This window comes from Nicotiana tomentosiformis, chromosome 8 (genome assembly GCF_000390325.3).
Source record: "Nicotiana tomentosiformis chromosome 8, ASM39032v3, whole genome shotgun sequence".
Taxonomy (NCBI): Eukaryota; Viridiplantae; Streptophyta; class Magnoliopsida; order Solanales; family Solanaceae; genus Nicotiana; species Nicotiana tomentosiformis.
In genome coordinates, this window is record NC_090819.1 from 65651923 (window position 1) to 65669795 (window position 17873).

General features: G+C 37.0%; 1 long non-coding RNA gene across 1 annotated transcript; it reads right to left on the reverse strand.

Annotated features, from left to right (window-relative positions):
- Window positions 1-1345: 1345 nt before the first annotated feature.
- On the reverse strand, window positions 1346-13789 carry LOC138896664 (uncharacterized). The gene is made up of 2 exons (XR_011410050.1): window positions 13427-13789; window positions 1346-1465 (listed from the first exon to the last, which is right to left on the reverse strand). It is a non-coding gene; the product is annotated as an uncharacterized lncRNA (long non-coding RNA).
- Between the last annotated feature and the right edge of the window lie 4084 nt (window positions 13790-17873).

Genomic DNA, 17873 nt, shown 5'->3' on the forward strand with positions numbered 1-17873 from the left:
CGGCATAATAGATACATCTATGGTTCATGCCGTTCGACCCTCGGCAGTGCGCACATCTTATGGGATCTGGTCGTTCTCCTTGGCAAGATTATGTACCACACTTTCATGGGAGCGGGCCGTTCGCCTCGGTAATATATAATAGATGTATCTATGGTTATATACCAGATTATGATGGGATCGGGCCGTACGCCTCGACATTTCTGTAAAATACTTCTATGGAACACATGCGTATCATTTGTCAAAAAGCCAGTGTATCTAGGAGTTTTCCTGATTTGAATTATGACAATCTATCTGGTGAGGTCCTTTTTACACACACACACACACACACACACACACACATATATATATATACTCCGGTGGAGGAGGTAACTGCTAATCGGGAGTTTGAGTCCATTGTTGAGAGAAGGATTGCACCACGTACTTATACTTGTTTATTCCGTTTCCTTACACTGCCCCATATTTGTTTACTTCTTATTATAACTGTCTTATTGAACCACTAGTAAGTGTCGATGTCGATCCCTCGTCACTACTTCTCTGGAGGTAGGCTAGATACTTACTGGGTACACGTTGATTTACGTACTCATGCTACACTTGCTGCACATTTTTGTGCAGGTACATATACGTCTGGTGATCTTTTGGGCGTAGAGGCGCGACTATTGCGGGGACTTACCGTGAGCTGCATTTCATGTTACGATCTGCAACCTGCAGAGTCTCCATCAGAGTTATTTGTATTCTCCTTTCTAATTTGTATCTCAGACTGATGTTGTATTTTATTTTATTTTATTTTCTAGTTGATACTCATGCACTTGTGACACCGGATTTTGGGGTGCTTATGGGTTGTCCTTTATTGTAGTTGTGAAAACATTATCTGTAACCCTGTAAATGCTATTTCTTATTATTTAATTGGTGAAAATTATGGTTTCAAAAAAAATAAATACTAAAATGAGTAATTAAGTTAAACATTCACTGTTGGCTTGCATGACGTCGATGTTAGGCGCCATCACGACCTCTAGTGGATTTTAGGTCGTGACAGAATTATTAACAAAATACCTCTTGGTTGTATTTGTTAAATTCACTAGTAATTTAAAAGAGAAAATCTCGGTTTGGATAGTAAAAACTTCTTTCGAATATTTTTACTCTCACTAATTTGAGTAGTTAAGGCCTTGAAGATGTATTATCACCTAAATATGTTATTCCTTAATTGCTCGATTATCCTTTGCTTCTTTAGAATGCAGGGACTAATACAAAACATGTTAAGAAATAAAATATAGAGATATGACAATATTTATCACTTCAACAATCTGACCTTTCAACATATAAAGGTAAATTTCTGATCAAGCACCAATTAAAAATACGAATGTCATTATAATAACTTAACTAAGATCATGCGGTAATTACCAAAAGAAACAAACTTTAACACATAGAGGACATACTACTACATATAAGTACTAGGTTTATTTAGAGACTCACAGACAAAAAAATTCGAAAATAGGACAATAATAATATTATAACTTTGGAATAGAAAGTGAGAAAAAGTTAATCTTTTGAAACTAAGAATTGATCGTTTCCTTCTCTCCGACTCTCCGACCCTCCGACCCTTCAGTAAGTAGCTGAAGATGGATGTATTTATAGCTTTTTTTTCTTTGGCAAATGAAGTGTACACTTGAAACTCTGTTTCTCAACTTGGAAGTAGCCAATCTTTTTGTTCCTTTTCTCCATGTGCTCATAGAATTTGTTCCTTTTCTCCATGTGCTCATTTCTATATGATGGGGTCCACATATGAATTTCCGAGCTTTAACTTCGTTCTAGTCCAAATGTTGACAAGTAGTGATTAGTTGATTTTTTTCAACAACAACAACCCCAATAGAATTCAACTAATGGGGTCTTGGGAGGGTAATGTGTACGCAGACCTTACCCCTACCTCAAAGAAATAGAAAGACTATTTCAGAAAGACCATCGGCTCAAGAAAATAAAAAGACAAAACGACAAGAGGAGACAATATTAGTATCACCACAACAATCATAGAAAAAATAGGAATACCATGAAATGCAAAAGAAAGATGCAAAGCAAAAACGATAGCTAGTAAATAGGGCATGCACTGAAAAGCGAAGTAGTAAAACACAACATTGTCACTAGCTATCCTAGACAAAAACCCTACGTGGCTAGTCCCACAATGGTACGAAATAATTTAAGACTCAACTACATCCTAACCTACAACTCTAATACTCGACCTCCACATCTTCCTATCAAGTGTCATGTCCTCGGAAATCTGGAGCCTCACCATATCCTGTCTGATCACCGCTCCCCAATACTTCTTAGGCTGCCCTCTACCTCTTCTCGTGCCCTCCACAACCAGACGCTCACACCTCCGTACCAGAGCATCTGGGCTTCTCCTTTGAACATGTCTGAAACATCTAAGTCTCGCTTCCCGCATCTTGTCATCAATGGGAGCCACGTGCACCTTTTCCCGAATAACATCATTCCTAATCTTATCTATCCTAGTGTGCTCGCACATCCACCTCAACATCCTCATTTCTGCTACTTTCATCTTCTGGATATGTGAGTTCTTAACGGGCCAACACTTAGTCCCATATGTGATTAGTTGATTTTTTTCAAATTTTATTATTTCCTGCAACGCAAATAGAAGATTAGTACCATAATTTTTTTATATAACAATTAACTTTATGCATAATATTTTTATATTTTTATCTTTATCAAATACCCCCACACTTAGATTTTTCTTTGTACTCGAAGAAATTTACGAGTTCCTCCTTTACGAGAAAAGATCATTGCATCACTAAATATAGGGTTCCCTTGAATTTCCCGAAATTTTGTTTCTCCTGTCATTTTAATAAATTTCCTAGAATGAATATTCTTTACTCGCTGTCCTCGGCTTACTTCCCTGTATAATGTCAACTTTTACATAAAGGAATCAATCAACTTTGTTCAAAGTAATCATAAAAATAGTGTTTGTCATACGACTATAGGCTGCCCTATTTGTAGATCTCCACTAATATAAACTAACACTAGAATCTTGTAGGACTTTTATTAGGTTATAACATAGGCTGACTGCTTTGGTTGGATATTAGGGATATATTTTAGTGACTGACGAACTTGTCGTTTATGAAGGATCTCAAATATATTTAATCTGCTGCCATCCTTTACTTTAGTCTTCCCACATATTTAGAGAAATAAGTACTAGATGAGTCTTTTCATCTTCTTCTTCATATATATATATATATATATATATATATATAATTAAACCCTTTTCCTTTTTTTTTTGGGGGTTTAGAGTTCCTGAATTTCTTCAACTTTTGTATTGCAGTAACATGAACCTCAGAGCTTATATTCTACAATAAAAGGTTGAAATGTGTCAGTGAAATTTGATACGAATAGATTTATTGAAAGAACAAGCAATTTGTATAATGGCTTAAATGGGGACACTAGGGATTTATTTAATTAGTGATTGTAGTGTTTGGCTAGACAGGGTTGAAAGAAAGCCTACTTCATTTTTTTTTTTTTTAGGTAAGTGATGTTTAGGATTTCGCCTCAATAAACAAAAGAGGGCAAGTTCTAGTAAAATTTTCTTAACACTTCATTTAGATGATGAAATTGAACAAATTGAAATTAGAATGTCCAATACTTTACTGTTGAATTCCCAAAAAGATTTTAAAGTAACAAGTGATACTTCAATTTTAGCTTATTCTTAGCAAGCCAGTATTCCTTTTGAAGCTGATATATTTTTCTATAAGAAGTTGTCATATTTTTAAACTTTTGGACAAGAACTAATTCCATTAAATGTATGGTAACAATATAATTTATGCAAATTAAGTGATTATAGATACTAAGCATCATTATATTAATACTAATTATTTATTTATGCATCATTATAGTGATAGTGAAAGCCGACTAGAAGCAAAAATTGCTCCCAGCTGAGCTCTTTCTAACGAGCTCGTACAAAAGTTTTTTTTTGTTTTTGTTTTTTTGACTACTTCATAGCAAACCCACAAAACACTAGCTACTACATAGCGTATCCACAACAATTTCAAAAACCACAAACATAAACGAAAAACAAAAAGTGTTACCTCCCCCTTACTTAAAATTTTACATAGTCTCCTATGTAAAACTCAAGCTGGGGGCTATTGGACTACTCTTCATCTTCCTTCGCCTGGACACTTAGGTTCCTAGCGGGAAACCATTCCCGATTTCCAGAGTTATCCACTTGCCATTCCATTCCTTCTGGGCATAGTTCAGGAGCAATAACATCAAAGCTAAGAGATCTCAGTAGTACCTGAAAATTATCGTCAGAAACATTTGGAGTTTCATATAAATCATTGATCACCGCCGGTGCAAAAAAGATTATAGTGCCTCGCACTTTCGAAGTGTTCGTTGCAACATCCATGTTCGCATAAAACTCTCTTATGAGATTCAGAACAGCAGCTCCAGGATTTTGCACAAAAGTCGTCCTACGCAGAGGTTCTATTAAAGCAAGAACCGGATAGATTTGATCACAATCTGCTTCATAAAATTGAAGCCCTCGTTCCCCTATAAGAGGACGAGCATTATTAAAATTAGCCCACTCTTGCTGCCTGCATTGAGACAAACCTGGATTGATCAAAATATGGAATTCTGGATCCCATATTGAAGGAACAACTTATAATAAGGAAAATATAAGTTAGTAAACTTTTAAGTGTTTTGATGAGAACATGTGATGTGCTAAAATTAGCTAAAAAGGTTTTTATAGGCAACTTGCACCGCTTACCGTGTGTACTTGAATATAACTGTGACAATGTGCAGTGTACACTTTGCCTTTATGAACAGTAGCTTATTCTTTTGTTGGTGTCATATTCTGTTGGTGCAATGTTTTACAGTATTAGATGTTATATTTACTGTAAATGGAACAGAGTTCAATTGATGTTTAAAGCTCATTTTGTTTCAAGGAATGTTTGATTTCCAGCCGTCTTCTTTTTCATTCTATTTTTGATTTAGAGAGTGACATCTACTACACATTTGATCTTAACTTGGCTGCATGTTAGAGTGATGTGTCAACATATCCTTTTTTTTTTTACTCTTTCAATTCCAAAACCTCTTCTTCTTCTACCACGTAGATTCATAGAAAGCTCCCAACTCTTCTTTTTATGTTTTTATCAGAAAAGAACTAGACTTATAGATATAGAAATATTCTAGCTTTTATTATTAGATTATATTTAGTAGAAACCCAAAAGAAGAAAGTGCGTAAAACATAGGTAGAAAGGATACTGACAGGTATATTTGACTAACTATGATAATATACTTGTAATGGTTTCATATAGTAGATTTAAAATAATATATATATATATATATATATATATATATATATATATATATATATATATCATAGTTAGTCAAATATACTTATTTTTTAGATAAATATTCGAGAGAGCTTGTGATTAAGGAAGTGAAGAGTGTGTAGTTCTGAGTTTAACGTCGCCAACTCAATTTATTGTAGTCTTTCACAATTATTGAATGAGAAGTGTGAAGATTTGTTTTTCATATCCTCCTTTCACATATGGTTTCAGTCGTTGTCCATTTACTTTAAATTTGTCACCTCCTTCTTGTTGTTGGATTTCAATCGCTCCTTAAGGAGTAACTTCGGTGATAGTGAATGGACCCGTCCATCTAGACTTGAACTTTCCGGGGAAGAGCCACAATCTACGTCTTAGTTTCAAACACCTAGTTACTGTTGAGGTTTTATTTTTTTAAGATGTAATATTCTTAAAATGAGGGTGAATGGGAAATGGAGGGAAAATGAAATTTTGAGTAAAATTTTAAAGTTTCCCCCTCTTAACAATGAGACATTGTCCCATATTGGAAGTGGAAGACATTTTTGGTGGTATATATATAATTGCTCTTCTTGTAGCTCTTAAAGAGTTAAGAAGACGGCTACGGCTACGGCTTCGGCTTCGGCTTCGGCTTCGGATTTGGATTTGGATTTGGTCAAATGATCGATTGATTGATTAATTTTTTGGACCAAATTTATTTGTTAATAGTAAATATTAACGTAAGATTATCCGTATTTGTAAACGGATATTTTCCAATCCGTGTATTGATAATTTGGCAGCCGGATAATGGTCTTCCCACCATGAAGTGCTTGCTCCACAGATTCGGATTCGGATTTGGATTTGGTCAAATGATCGATTGATTGATTAATTTTTTGGACCAAATTTATTTGTTAATAGTAAATATTAACGTAAGATTATCCGTATTTGTAAACGGATATTTTCCAATCCGTGTATTGATAATTTGGCAGCCGGATAATGGTCTTCCCACCATGAAGTGCTTGCTCCACAAACATGAAGTGCTTGCTCCACAAACATGTAATGCTTGCTCCACCATGAAGGGTGGACGTTTGGTCTTGCACTCCTTCTTGGCTGCTATATATATGAGCAGCAAATGTTGAAGAAATATACTCAACTCAACATACAATTCGCTCAACAAATTGGCTATACATTGCATTCCTTCCTCTCAGAACTTCCATACGTTTTTCTGAGTATATACTCCTTCGTTCTGCATTGTTTTTTAACTTCAAACAAAGCAACTGTAAGTGTGATTTGCTACCGAACTTTGTGTTCGCCGAAACACTGGGGTTTGAAGTACCGCTACACCAGTGTGTTATTCGTTCTATCCTGGGAGGAAATAATCCATTACCTTGGGTACTAGGAGGGGATTAAATTCCTTAAGGAAACACTTAAAGAGTTAAGAAGAAAGCAAGCCTCGCGCCGTCGTCGTCGTCGCTCGCTCGGCTCGGCTACGGCTACGGCTACGGCTACGGCTACGGCTTCAGCTTCGGCTTCGGATTTGGATTTGGTCAAATGATCGATTGATTGATTAATTTTTTGGACCAAATTTATTTGTTAATAGTAAATATTAACGTAAGATTATCCGTATTTGTAAACGGATATTTTCCAATCCGTGTATTGATAATTTGGCAGCCGGATAATGGTCTTCCCACCATGAAGTGCTTGCTCCTTCGGATTCGGATTCGGATTCGGATTTGGATTTGGTCAAATGATCGATTGATTGATTAATTTTTTGGACCAAATTTATTTGTTAATAGTAAATATTAACGTAAGATTATCCGTATTTGTAAACGGATATTTTCCAATCCGTGTATTGATAATTTGGCAGCCGGATAATGGTCTTCCCACCATGAAGTGCTTGCTCCACAAACATGAAGTGCTTGCTCCACAAACATGTAATGCTTGCTCCACCATGAAGGGTGGACGTTTGGTCTTGCACTCCTTCTTGGCTGCTATATATATGAGCAGCAAATGTTGAAGAAATATACTCAACTCAACATACAATTCGCTCAACAAATTGGCTATACATTGCATTCCTTCCTCTCAGAACTTCCATACGTTTTTCTGAGTATATACTCCTTCGTTCTGCATTGTTTTTTAACTTCAAACAAAGCAACTGTAAGTGTGATTTGCTACCGAACTTTGTGTTCGCCGAAACACTGGGGTTTGAAGTACCGCTACACCAGTGTGTTATTCGTTCTATCCTGGGAGGAAATAATCCATTACCTTGGGTACTAGGAGGGGATTAAATTCCTTAAGGAAACACTGTGAATTCAGTGGGCTCGAATTTATTATTATTGTTTCATTACGTTAACTTATATTTTGCAGAATTAATATTTACAAATACAGGAATATTGACGGGAATAACAATCTTAAGGAATTTAATATTTATTTCTGTACTTGTGTTATTCTTGTTATTCTGCAAACTAAAACCTTTGTGGTTTGTGTACTCCCGTTTTGGAGAGTTAAGCCTTCGTGGCGTTTTGTTGGATATTAAAATCTACGTGATTTTTACTCCAGTTTGAAAACGTGTATTAAACGTTTGTTTGTGTCATTCTTTTACAGAAAAGATGATGACTGAAAACGAAAACCAAGCTGTTCCGATGGCGACTGCCAACGCAACGACAAGCCGAACACCGGCGTTGGCACCGGCAGAAAAACCCGGAAAATTTTCCGGGATTGATTTCAAACGCTGGCAGCAGAAGATGTTCTTCTACTTAACTACGTTATGTCTACAGAAGTTCATCAAGGAAGATGTTCCTGATCTGCCGGATAAAACTCCAGATAATGAACGCTTTCTCGTGATTGAAGCGTGGAAGCATTCTGATTTTTTATGCAAGAATTATATTCTTAGCGGACTGGATGATAATCTGTATAATGTATACAGTAGCATGGAGACATCCAAAGAATTGTGGAATGCGCTTGAAAAGAAATATAAGACTGAAGATGCCGGGATGAAGAAATTCGTTGCCGCAAAATTTCTGGACTACAAAATGATAGATAGCAAGTCTGTTATTACTCAAGTCCAGGAATTGCAAGTGATTATTCATGATCTACTTGCTGAAGGTCTTGTAATCAACGAAGCATTCCAAGTAGCAGCAATGATTGAGAAGTTGCCTCCGTTGTGGAAGGACTTCAAAAATTATTTGAAACACAAACGAAAGAAAATGTCCCTTGAAGATCTCATTGTTCGGTTGAGAATCGAAGAGGACAATAAAGCTGCTGAAAGGAGAGGCCGTGGAAATTCAACAATAATGGGAGCAAATATTGTTGAAGCTAACAAAAAGAGGAAGAAGGCTTCTGGTCCGAAATACAACCCAAGCAAGAAGCGGTTCAGTGGAAACTGCTACAACTGTGGGAAAACCGGACACAAATCTACGGAGTGTCGTGCTCCGAAGAAAGACAAGAAAAGGGATCAAGCAAACATGGTAGTAAACCATGATGATGTTGATAACTTGTGTGCCATGCTCTCTGAATGTAACTTGGTGGGAAATCCTAAACTGTGGTGGTTTGATTCAGGAGCCACTCGCCATGTTTGTGCAGTTAGAGAGGCTTTTGCTACCTATGCTCTTGCTGAACCCGGAGAGACAGTTTATATGGGAAATGCTTCAACAGCAAAAGTTGAAGGATATGGGAAGGTATTTCTAAAAATGACTTCTGGCAAGGTCATGACTTTGAACAATGTCCTTCATGTTCCCGAAATGAGAAAGAATTTAGTCTCTACTGGACTTCTTGTTAAGCACGGTTTTAAGTACGTTTTTGTATCCAACAAGGTTGTAATTAGTAAGAATGAAATATTTGTGGGAAAAGGTTACCTCACCGAGGGCCTTTTCAACCTAAATGTAATGGTTGTTGAAAATAATAATAATATTTCAGCTTCTTCTTACTTACTTGAGTCAAATGATTTATGGCATGTACGTTTGGGTCATGTCAATTATAAAACCTTGCGGAAAATGATTAACTTGGAAGTACTGCCCAAGTTTGAATGCGAAAAATCAAAATGTCAAATATGTGTGGAATCTAAGTATGTTAAACATCCTTATAAGTCAGTTGAAAGGAATTCAAATCCTTTAGACTTAATTCACACAGATATTTGTGACATGAAGTCAATACCATCTCGCGGTGGAAAGAAGTATTTTATAACTTTTATTGACGATGGTACTCGATATTGCTATGTTTACTTACTGAATAGTAAAGATGAAGCAATAGACGCATTCAGGCAATACAAAAATGAAGTTGAAACGCAACTTAACAAGAAAGTAAAAATGATAAGAAGTGATAGGGGTGGTGAATATGAATCTCCTTTTGAAGAAATATGTTTAGAATATGGAATTATTCATCAAACAACAGCCCCTTACACGCCCCAATCTAATGGGATTGCGGAAAGAAAGAATCGCACATTAAAGGAGATGATGAATGCGTTGTTGATAAGTTCTGGTTTGCCACAGAACTTGTGGGGGGAAGCCATTCTTACGGCTAATCGAATATTAAATCGAGTGCCCCATAGCAAAACACAATCCATTCCTTATGAACAATGGAAAGGAAGGAAGCCCAACTTGAATTATTTTAAAGTGTGGGGGTGTTTGGCAAAAGTGCAAGTTCCTAAACCCAAAAGGGTAAAGATAGGACCGAAAACCGTTGATTGTGTTTTCATAGGATATGCGACAAATAGTAAAGCATATCGATTTCTGGTTCATAAATCAGAAAATCCCGACATTCATAATAATACGGTTATAGAATCAGATAATGCTGAGTTTTTTGAAAATATATATCCGTATAAAAAGGAATGTGAGTCGTTTGGTGAAGGATCTAAACGACCTCGGGAAGAAACAAAAGAAAGTACATGTAATCAGGAGAATCCAAGACGTAGTAAACGTCAAAGAACGTCTACTTCATTTGGACCAGATTTTGTGACTTTCTTATTGGAGAATGAGCCTCAAACATTTAAAGAAGCTATGACTTCTTCGGAATCATTGTTTTGGAAAGAGGCAGTCAATAGTGAAATAGAATCCATATTGAACAACCATACATGGGAATTGGTTGATCTTCCTCCTGGAAATAAACCTTTGGGTTCTAAATGGATTTTTAAGAGAAAAATCAAAGATGATGGCACTATTGATAAATTCAAGGCAAGGCTCGTAGTCAAAGGGTATAGACAACGAGAAGGTCTAGACTACTTTGATACATACTCTCCAGTTACAAGAATTACGTCCATACGGATGTTAGTAGCATTAGCTGCAGTGTATGGTCTTGAAATTCATCAAATGGATGTTAAGACGGCCTTCTTAAATGGAGAGTTGGAGGAAGAAATTTACATGGAACAACCTGAAGGGTTTGTGGTTCCAGGTAAAGAAAAGAAGGTATGTAGACTTGTTAAGTCTCTTTACGGACTAAAACAAGCACCCAAACAATGGCATACGAAATTTGACCAAACAATGTTGTCAAATGGTTTTAAGATAAATGAATGTGATAAATGCGTGTACATTAAAAATGTTCCAAATCACATAGTCATTGTTTGCCTATATGTGGATGATATGTTGATAATGAGTAATGACATTGCCAACATAAATGCTACTAAGCGTATGCTCAATAGCAAGTTTGATATGAAAGACTTGGGAGTTGCTGATTTAATTCTGGGAATTAAGATCAATAAGACTCCTCAAGGTCTGGCATTGTCACAATCTCATTATATTAAGACAGTACTTGAAAAATTCAAGCACTTGGGCTTTAAAGTTGCAAAGACTCCAATTGACGTGAATCTTGCATTAGCAAAGAACAAAGGCCAAAGCATATCACAATTGGATTATGCTCGTGTATTGGGATGCTTAATGTATATCATGAATTGTACACGACCAGACATAGCTTGTGCTATAAGTAAACTGAGTCGATATACGAGCAATCCAGGCCAATCTCATTGGATGGCAATGAAACGAGTTTTGGGATATTTAGAACATACCCAGAACTTTGAATTGCACTACAGTAATTTCCCTGCGGTGATTGAGGGATACTGTGATGCAAATTGGATCACCGGTTCAACTGATTCTAAGTCCACGAGTGGATATGTATTCACTATTGGTGGAGGAGCGGTATCTTGGAAGTCGTCCAAACAAACATGTATTGCCCGCTCTACAATGGAGGCTGAATTCATAGCCTTAGATAAAGCCGGTGAAGAAGCTGAATGGCTCCGGAATTTCTTGGAAGACATTCCATTTTGGCCCAAACCGTTGGCACCAATATGCATACATTGTGATAGTCAAGCGGCAATTGGAAGGGCTGGGAGCGTCATGTATAACGGTAAATCTCGTCATATACGACGAAGACATAAAACCGTTAGGCAATTACTCTCTAGAGGAATTATCACAATTGACTATGTAAAGTCAAGTGATAATGTGTCGGATCCACTTACAAAAGGCCTAACTAGAGAGGTAGTTGAGAAATCATCAAGGGGAATGGGGCTATGGCCGAGAACAAGTCATTGTGGCGGTAACTCTACCTAGAAGACTGGAGATCCCAAGATCTAGGTTCAAAGAGATCAAACAAAGTCATTAATGACGGTTCAACATTGTCAAATAAAATTTTAGTCCATTCTCGTGATGAGACAATGTTCAGTACCAAGGATAAAGCATTAAGGCTTTTTAATGATTTCTAAATTTGATACGGGGTATATCAAATAGTGTATCTACAGGATGACACGTTTAGGAATCACCTATTTAAGTGTGAAGTGTGAGCCGCTTCAAGGAGAACTTTGTAAGGCCAGTTCTCTACGCACTTATGAAACCAGGCGGTGTTCATGGCTGAAACGAACACAACAATGAGAACCAAAGATGGTTAAGGGTTGATTGTGTGACTTATGGTTGTCTAGGTATACACCAAAGATCGACGGTTCAAAGATATCAAATCTACCGATTGACCGAGTATATCCGACATAAGTTTACTACGGAAAGTTCAAAGGGAAACCTACTTATCCAGATGCAATTAATCCTTGCTTGTAAATCACACAGTTTTTTCATGCATACTTCCGTGATATAGCCATTTCCCATTCATGTGGGGGATTGTTGAGGTTTTATTTTTTTAAGATGTAATATTCTTAAAATGAGGGTGAATGGGAAATGGAGGAAAAATGAAATTTTGAGTAAAATTTTAAAGTTTCCCCCTTAACAATGAGACATTGTCCCATATTGGAAGTGGAAGACATTTTTGGTGGGTATATATATAATTGCTCTTCTTGTAGCTCTTAAAGAGTTAAGAAGAAAGAAAGCCTCGCGCCGTCGTCGTCGTCGCTCGCTCGGCTCGGCTTCGGCTACGGCTACGGCTACGGCTTCGGCTTCGGCTTCGGCTTCGGCTTCGGCTTCGGCTTCGGATTCGGATTCGGATTTGGATTTGGATTTGGTCAAATGATCGATTGATTGATTAATTTTTTGGACCAAATTTATTTGTTAATAGTAAATATTAACGTAAGATTATCCGTATTTGTAAACGGATATTTTCCAATCCGTGTATTGATAATTTGGCAGCCGGATAATGGTCTTCCCACCATGAAGTGCTTGCTCCACAAACATGAAGTGCTTGCTCCACAAACATGTAATGCTTGCTCCACCATGAAGGGTGGACGTTTGGTCTTGCACTCCTTCTTGGCTGCTATATATATGAGCAGCAAATGTTGAAGAAAGATACTCAACTCAACATACAATTCGCTCAACAAATTGGCTATACATTGCACTCCTTCCTCTCAGAACTTCCATACGTTTTTCTGAGTATATACTCCTTCGTTCTGCATTGTTTTTTAACTTCAAACAAAGCAACTGTAAGTGTGATTTGCTACCGAACTTTGTGTTCGCCGAAACACTGGGGTTTGAAGTACCGCTACACCAGTGTGTTATTCGTTCTATCCTGGGAGGAAATAATCCATTACCTTGGGTACTAGGAGGGGATTAAATTCCTTAAGGAAACACTGTGAATTCAGTGGGCTCGAATTTATTATTATTGTTTCATTACGTTAACTTATATTTTGCAGAATTAATATTTACAAATACAGGAATATTGACGGCAATAACAGTTACTAGAAAAAAATGAACTTTTTCCAGAACTATCACAGACAAGAAAATACGAAAATAGGACAATAATAATATTACAATTTTGGAATAGAAAGAGAGTCATCCAGAGATAAAGTTAATCTTCTGAAACTAAAAATTGATCATTTCCTTCTCTCCGACCCTCCAGTAAGCAGCTGAAGATGGATGTATTTATAGCTTTTTTTTCTTTGGCAAATGAAGTATACACTTGAAACTTTGTTTCTCAACTTGGCAAGTAGCCAACGCTACTTGCTTGAAGTGCATACTTTCAATCTTTTTGTTCCTTTTCTCCATGTGCTCATTTTTATATAATGGGGTCCACATATGAATTTCCGAGCTTTAACTTCGTTCTTGTCCAAATGTTGACAAGTAGTGATTTGTTGACTGAGCCGCAAACTAGAATTTGAGGCAAGAGATCAATAATTTTTTGTAAACTGACACTTTATCAAGATTGGGAAAGACTGAAAGCTACGCTCAGGAAGTGTCCTCATCATGGAATCTTAGAACATATGCAACTATATATTTTCTATCATGGATTAAAACCCTCAGCTAGAAACATAATAAATGCTGCAGCTGGGGGTTCTATAATAGAAAAAATGACTGTAGAAACCTTACAACTGCTGAATGAAATTTTAGAAAATACAGTATAATGTCCAGTTGAAAGAGTCACAATTAAAAAGGTTGTGGCTGTCAATCAAGCAGATGCTTTGAACACGTTAACTCAACAAATTGCAGCCTTAAAACAAAAATTTGAATCTTTCTCAGGTAATGCACACTAGTCTGACAATTGCGACATGTGTGGTGGAAATTATCTTAACTATGAATGCATGGCAATTAATCAGACTGATGAACAGATAAATGCCATTGGCTACAAAAGCTACCCTTTAGGAAGTCCCATGGCACAAAAATATCCAGAATTTCAGTGGAGTAATCCTAATGGTGCCGAAAACTCTCAAAGTCTTCAAAAGCAACATATTCAAGGTCCACCTGGTTTTCAGAATCAAAATAGAGGGCCGTAAAATTTTAGACCATATTTACAAAGATCCCAACAATCACTTTCTCCAAGTCTTGAGGATTTATTGTATAAAAACATTAAGACGAATGATGAGAAAATGGAAGGCCAAAGCACAACTCTCAAAAATTTGAAAATTCAGGCGAGTCAACTAGCAACTCTTATATCTAGACAAATTCAAGGAGCCTTGCCTAGCAATACAGAAAAAAATCCAAAGGAGCACCTCAAAGCCATCTCTCTGCGTTCAGGTAAAACTCTTAACGATCCATATGCAGATAGACGAGGTAAGATTCAGCCAGGGCATCATGTAAGTAAAGGTGGGGATAAAAAAATAACTCATGAACCTCCAAAAGAACAAAATTATAAAGGAAAAAAAAAACTCGAAGTTGAAAACTTGAATGCGCAAGTTGCATCTATCCCTTTTCCTTAAAAAATGAAAAGAGAAAAACTTAATAAACAATTCTCAATTTTTTGGAAATTGTAACGACCTGACCGGTCGTTTTGAGTATTTACGCTCCTTTCAACTAGTTAAATTCTTGAATAACTTCATATGATGTATTATGACGTGTGTAAATCGTCAGTTTTGATTTTTAGGTATTTCAGAATTAGTTCGGAAGAATGAATTTCATGTTTGAAGTTTAAGTTGGAATAGTTGACCAAGTTTGACTTTTTAGTATTCGACCTCAGATCGGAGTTTTGATGATTTCGTTAGGTCCGGATGGTAATTTTAGAGTTGGGCGCATGCCCGAAATTGTATTTAGATATTTCTAGAAGGTTTCGACACCAATTGACGAAAGTTGAAAATTGAAGGTTTGGAATGTTCATAAGTTTGACCGGGAGTTGACTTTGATGATATCGGGTTTGGATCGTGGTTCTGAAAATTTCAGTAGATTCTTTATGTTATTTATGACTTGTGCGAAAAATTTGAAGTCATTCCGGATTGATTTGATACGTTTCGGCACGAGTTTTGGAAGTTGGAAGATTCAAATTTTATTAAGTTCGATTTGAGGTGCGATTCGTGATTTTGATGTTGTTAGTTATGATTTGAGGCCTCGAGTAGGTCTGTGTTATATTACGGGACTTGTTGGTATATTCGTACGAAGTCTTGAGCGGCTCGGATGTGTTTCAGGATCAGTTTTAAACAAGTTTGGGAATTTCGGCACTTTGATGATGTCCTGGAGCAGTTGAAGTGCGAATGACACATTTTTGGAGTGCGGATGTGCGACCGCAAACCCCCAAAGTGCGGAGTAAGTGGAAAATGTGTGGACCGCAAATGAAAATGTGTGGACCGCAGTTGAAAATGTGCGGACCGCAGAAATCCTCCCGCGGCCGCAGAAAGGGGAATCTATAGGTTTGATGGTCTGATTTTGGAAGCTTATATCTTTTAATCTATAAGGAATTTGGAGATAATCCAAGAATAAAAGTTGCAGCTCTTTGAATCTAGTTTCCATAAAGTTAAATCACTCATCATTTGGATATTTGTACAGAAAGTCATGATCAATTTACTGAAGTCTGATAGTGTAGTGGCTGCTGATATGTGGCCGCACAATTTGGATCGCGGCCGCGGAACTTGGAATGTGCGTGTCACGACTCAAAATCCATTATAAGTCATGATGGCGCCTAACACCGCTGTCAGGAGAGCCAACAATAATTAATTAACTTAATTACTCATTTTAATATTTGAAATCATGATTTCCTTTAATTTAATAATAAAAGATGGACTTTAGAGAGTAAATAAAAATATTTTTACAATTTGAATACCAAACAACCCATAATCACCACAAAACCCGGTGTCACAAGTGCATGAGCATCAACTAGGAAGTAAAATAAAATACAGCATCTGCCCGGAATACAAATTAGACAGAAAAAATATAAATACTCTGAAGGAGACTCTGCTGGCTACAGATCATAGTATAGAATGCAGCTGACCTAATTCCCCGCAATAAACGTGCCTCTGCGCCCACGAGACCACCCGACATATATGTACCTGTACAAAAATGTGCAGCAAGTGTAGTATGAGTACATAAATCAACGCGTATCCAGTAAGTATCCCGTCTAACCTCGAAGAAGTAGTGACGAGGGGTCGACTTCGACACTTAATGTGGGCTAACAATAAATATCGTTATTATACATAAGCATAGATTGTATGAAATAGTTGTAAACTCAATAACAATAAGTGAGTGGACAATTCTTTTATTAATAGGAACTTTTTCCATACTTATTCTCGTCATTAGCAATTTATATCTCAAGCCAACGAAGCAATATCAATTATAATTGGTTCCAAAGATTTATCATGCGCAAATTATGCCGAGGTCGTACGGCCCGATCCAACATAATATTTAAATTGTACACTGCCGAGGGTCGAACGACACGAACCATATATGCATCTATCTGCTACCGAGATGTTTAACCCGCTCCACAAAAGAGAGAAACAAAATAAACAACCAATTTAAGCTTTATTAAGGGATCTATCTTCCAAGAATTTCAAATTCGCATTTAACGGTCAAGTAAATGAAGTTTAACCTTTTTACAACTCTTATCGAGTTTCTAAATGATTTAAACAATTAAATTAACAAGTAGGGCGCAAACATCGCAAATACCACATGATATGGGTCCTAGACTACCGGACATAAGCTTAATAGTAGCTACGCATGGACTCTCGTCACCTCGTGCGTACGTAGCCCTCACAAACAGAAGCACATAATAATTTGATTCACCTATGGGGGTTAATTCCCTCTTATAAGGTTAGAAAGGAGACGCTTCGAAATTCCATAACTGGCTCCAAAGCGTTTCCAACAACTCATACCAATGCCCATCGTTCCAAAACTAGTCAATAAGGGTGCAAATCCAAAAATATGTACTCTAATACTCATTATAATTCAATTTACAATAATTTCCAACTCTGCTCGAAAAGTCGATAAAAATCACCCTCAGGCCCACGTGCCCGGATTCCGAAATTTTTTGAAGATAAATATTACCCATAGCCCCATGAACTCAAATATATAATTCATTCCAAATTTCATGTCCAATTTCGTGGTCAAAAGTTAAAAATACCAATTTCTAGATTTTTCTTCAAAATCCCAAATTCCTACAAATTTTCATGCTTGAATACATAAAAAAATCATGTATTTAACTCACAATATGAAGAAATCACTTACCCCATAATAGCTGATGAAGATGGCACTCCAAAATCTCCCCCTAGGATGGCTCCAATGAGACAAAAGAGGTGAAATGAGCCAAAACCCGATTTGGCTAACTTATGTATTCTGCCCAGGCAACATCCGCACCTGTGCTCACTGGACCGCTTCTGCGATTCTGCAGGTGCGGCAAAATATTCCGCTTCTGCGTAAGTCCTTTAGCTGCCCAACTAGCTTCTGCGCTAAACTCCCCGTAGGTGCGCATCCGCTTCTGCGGCAAATGGTCCGCACCTGCGGGCACAGTCCCCCACTC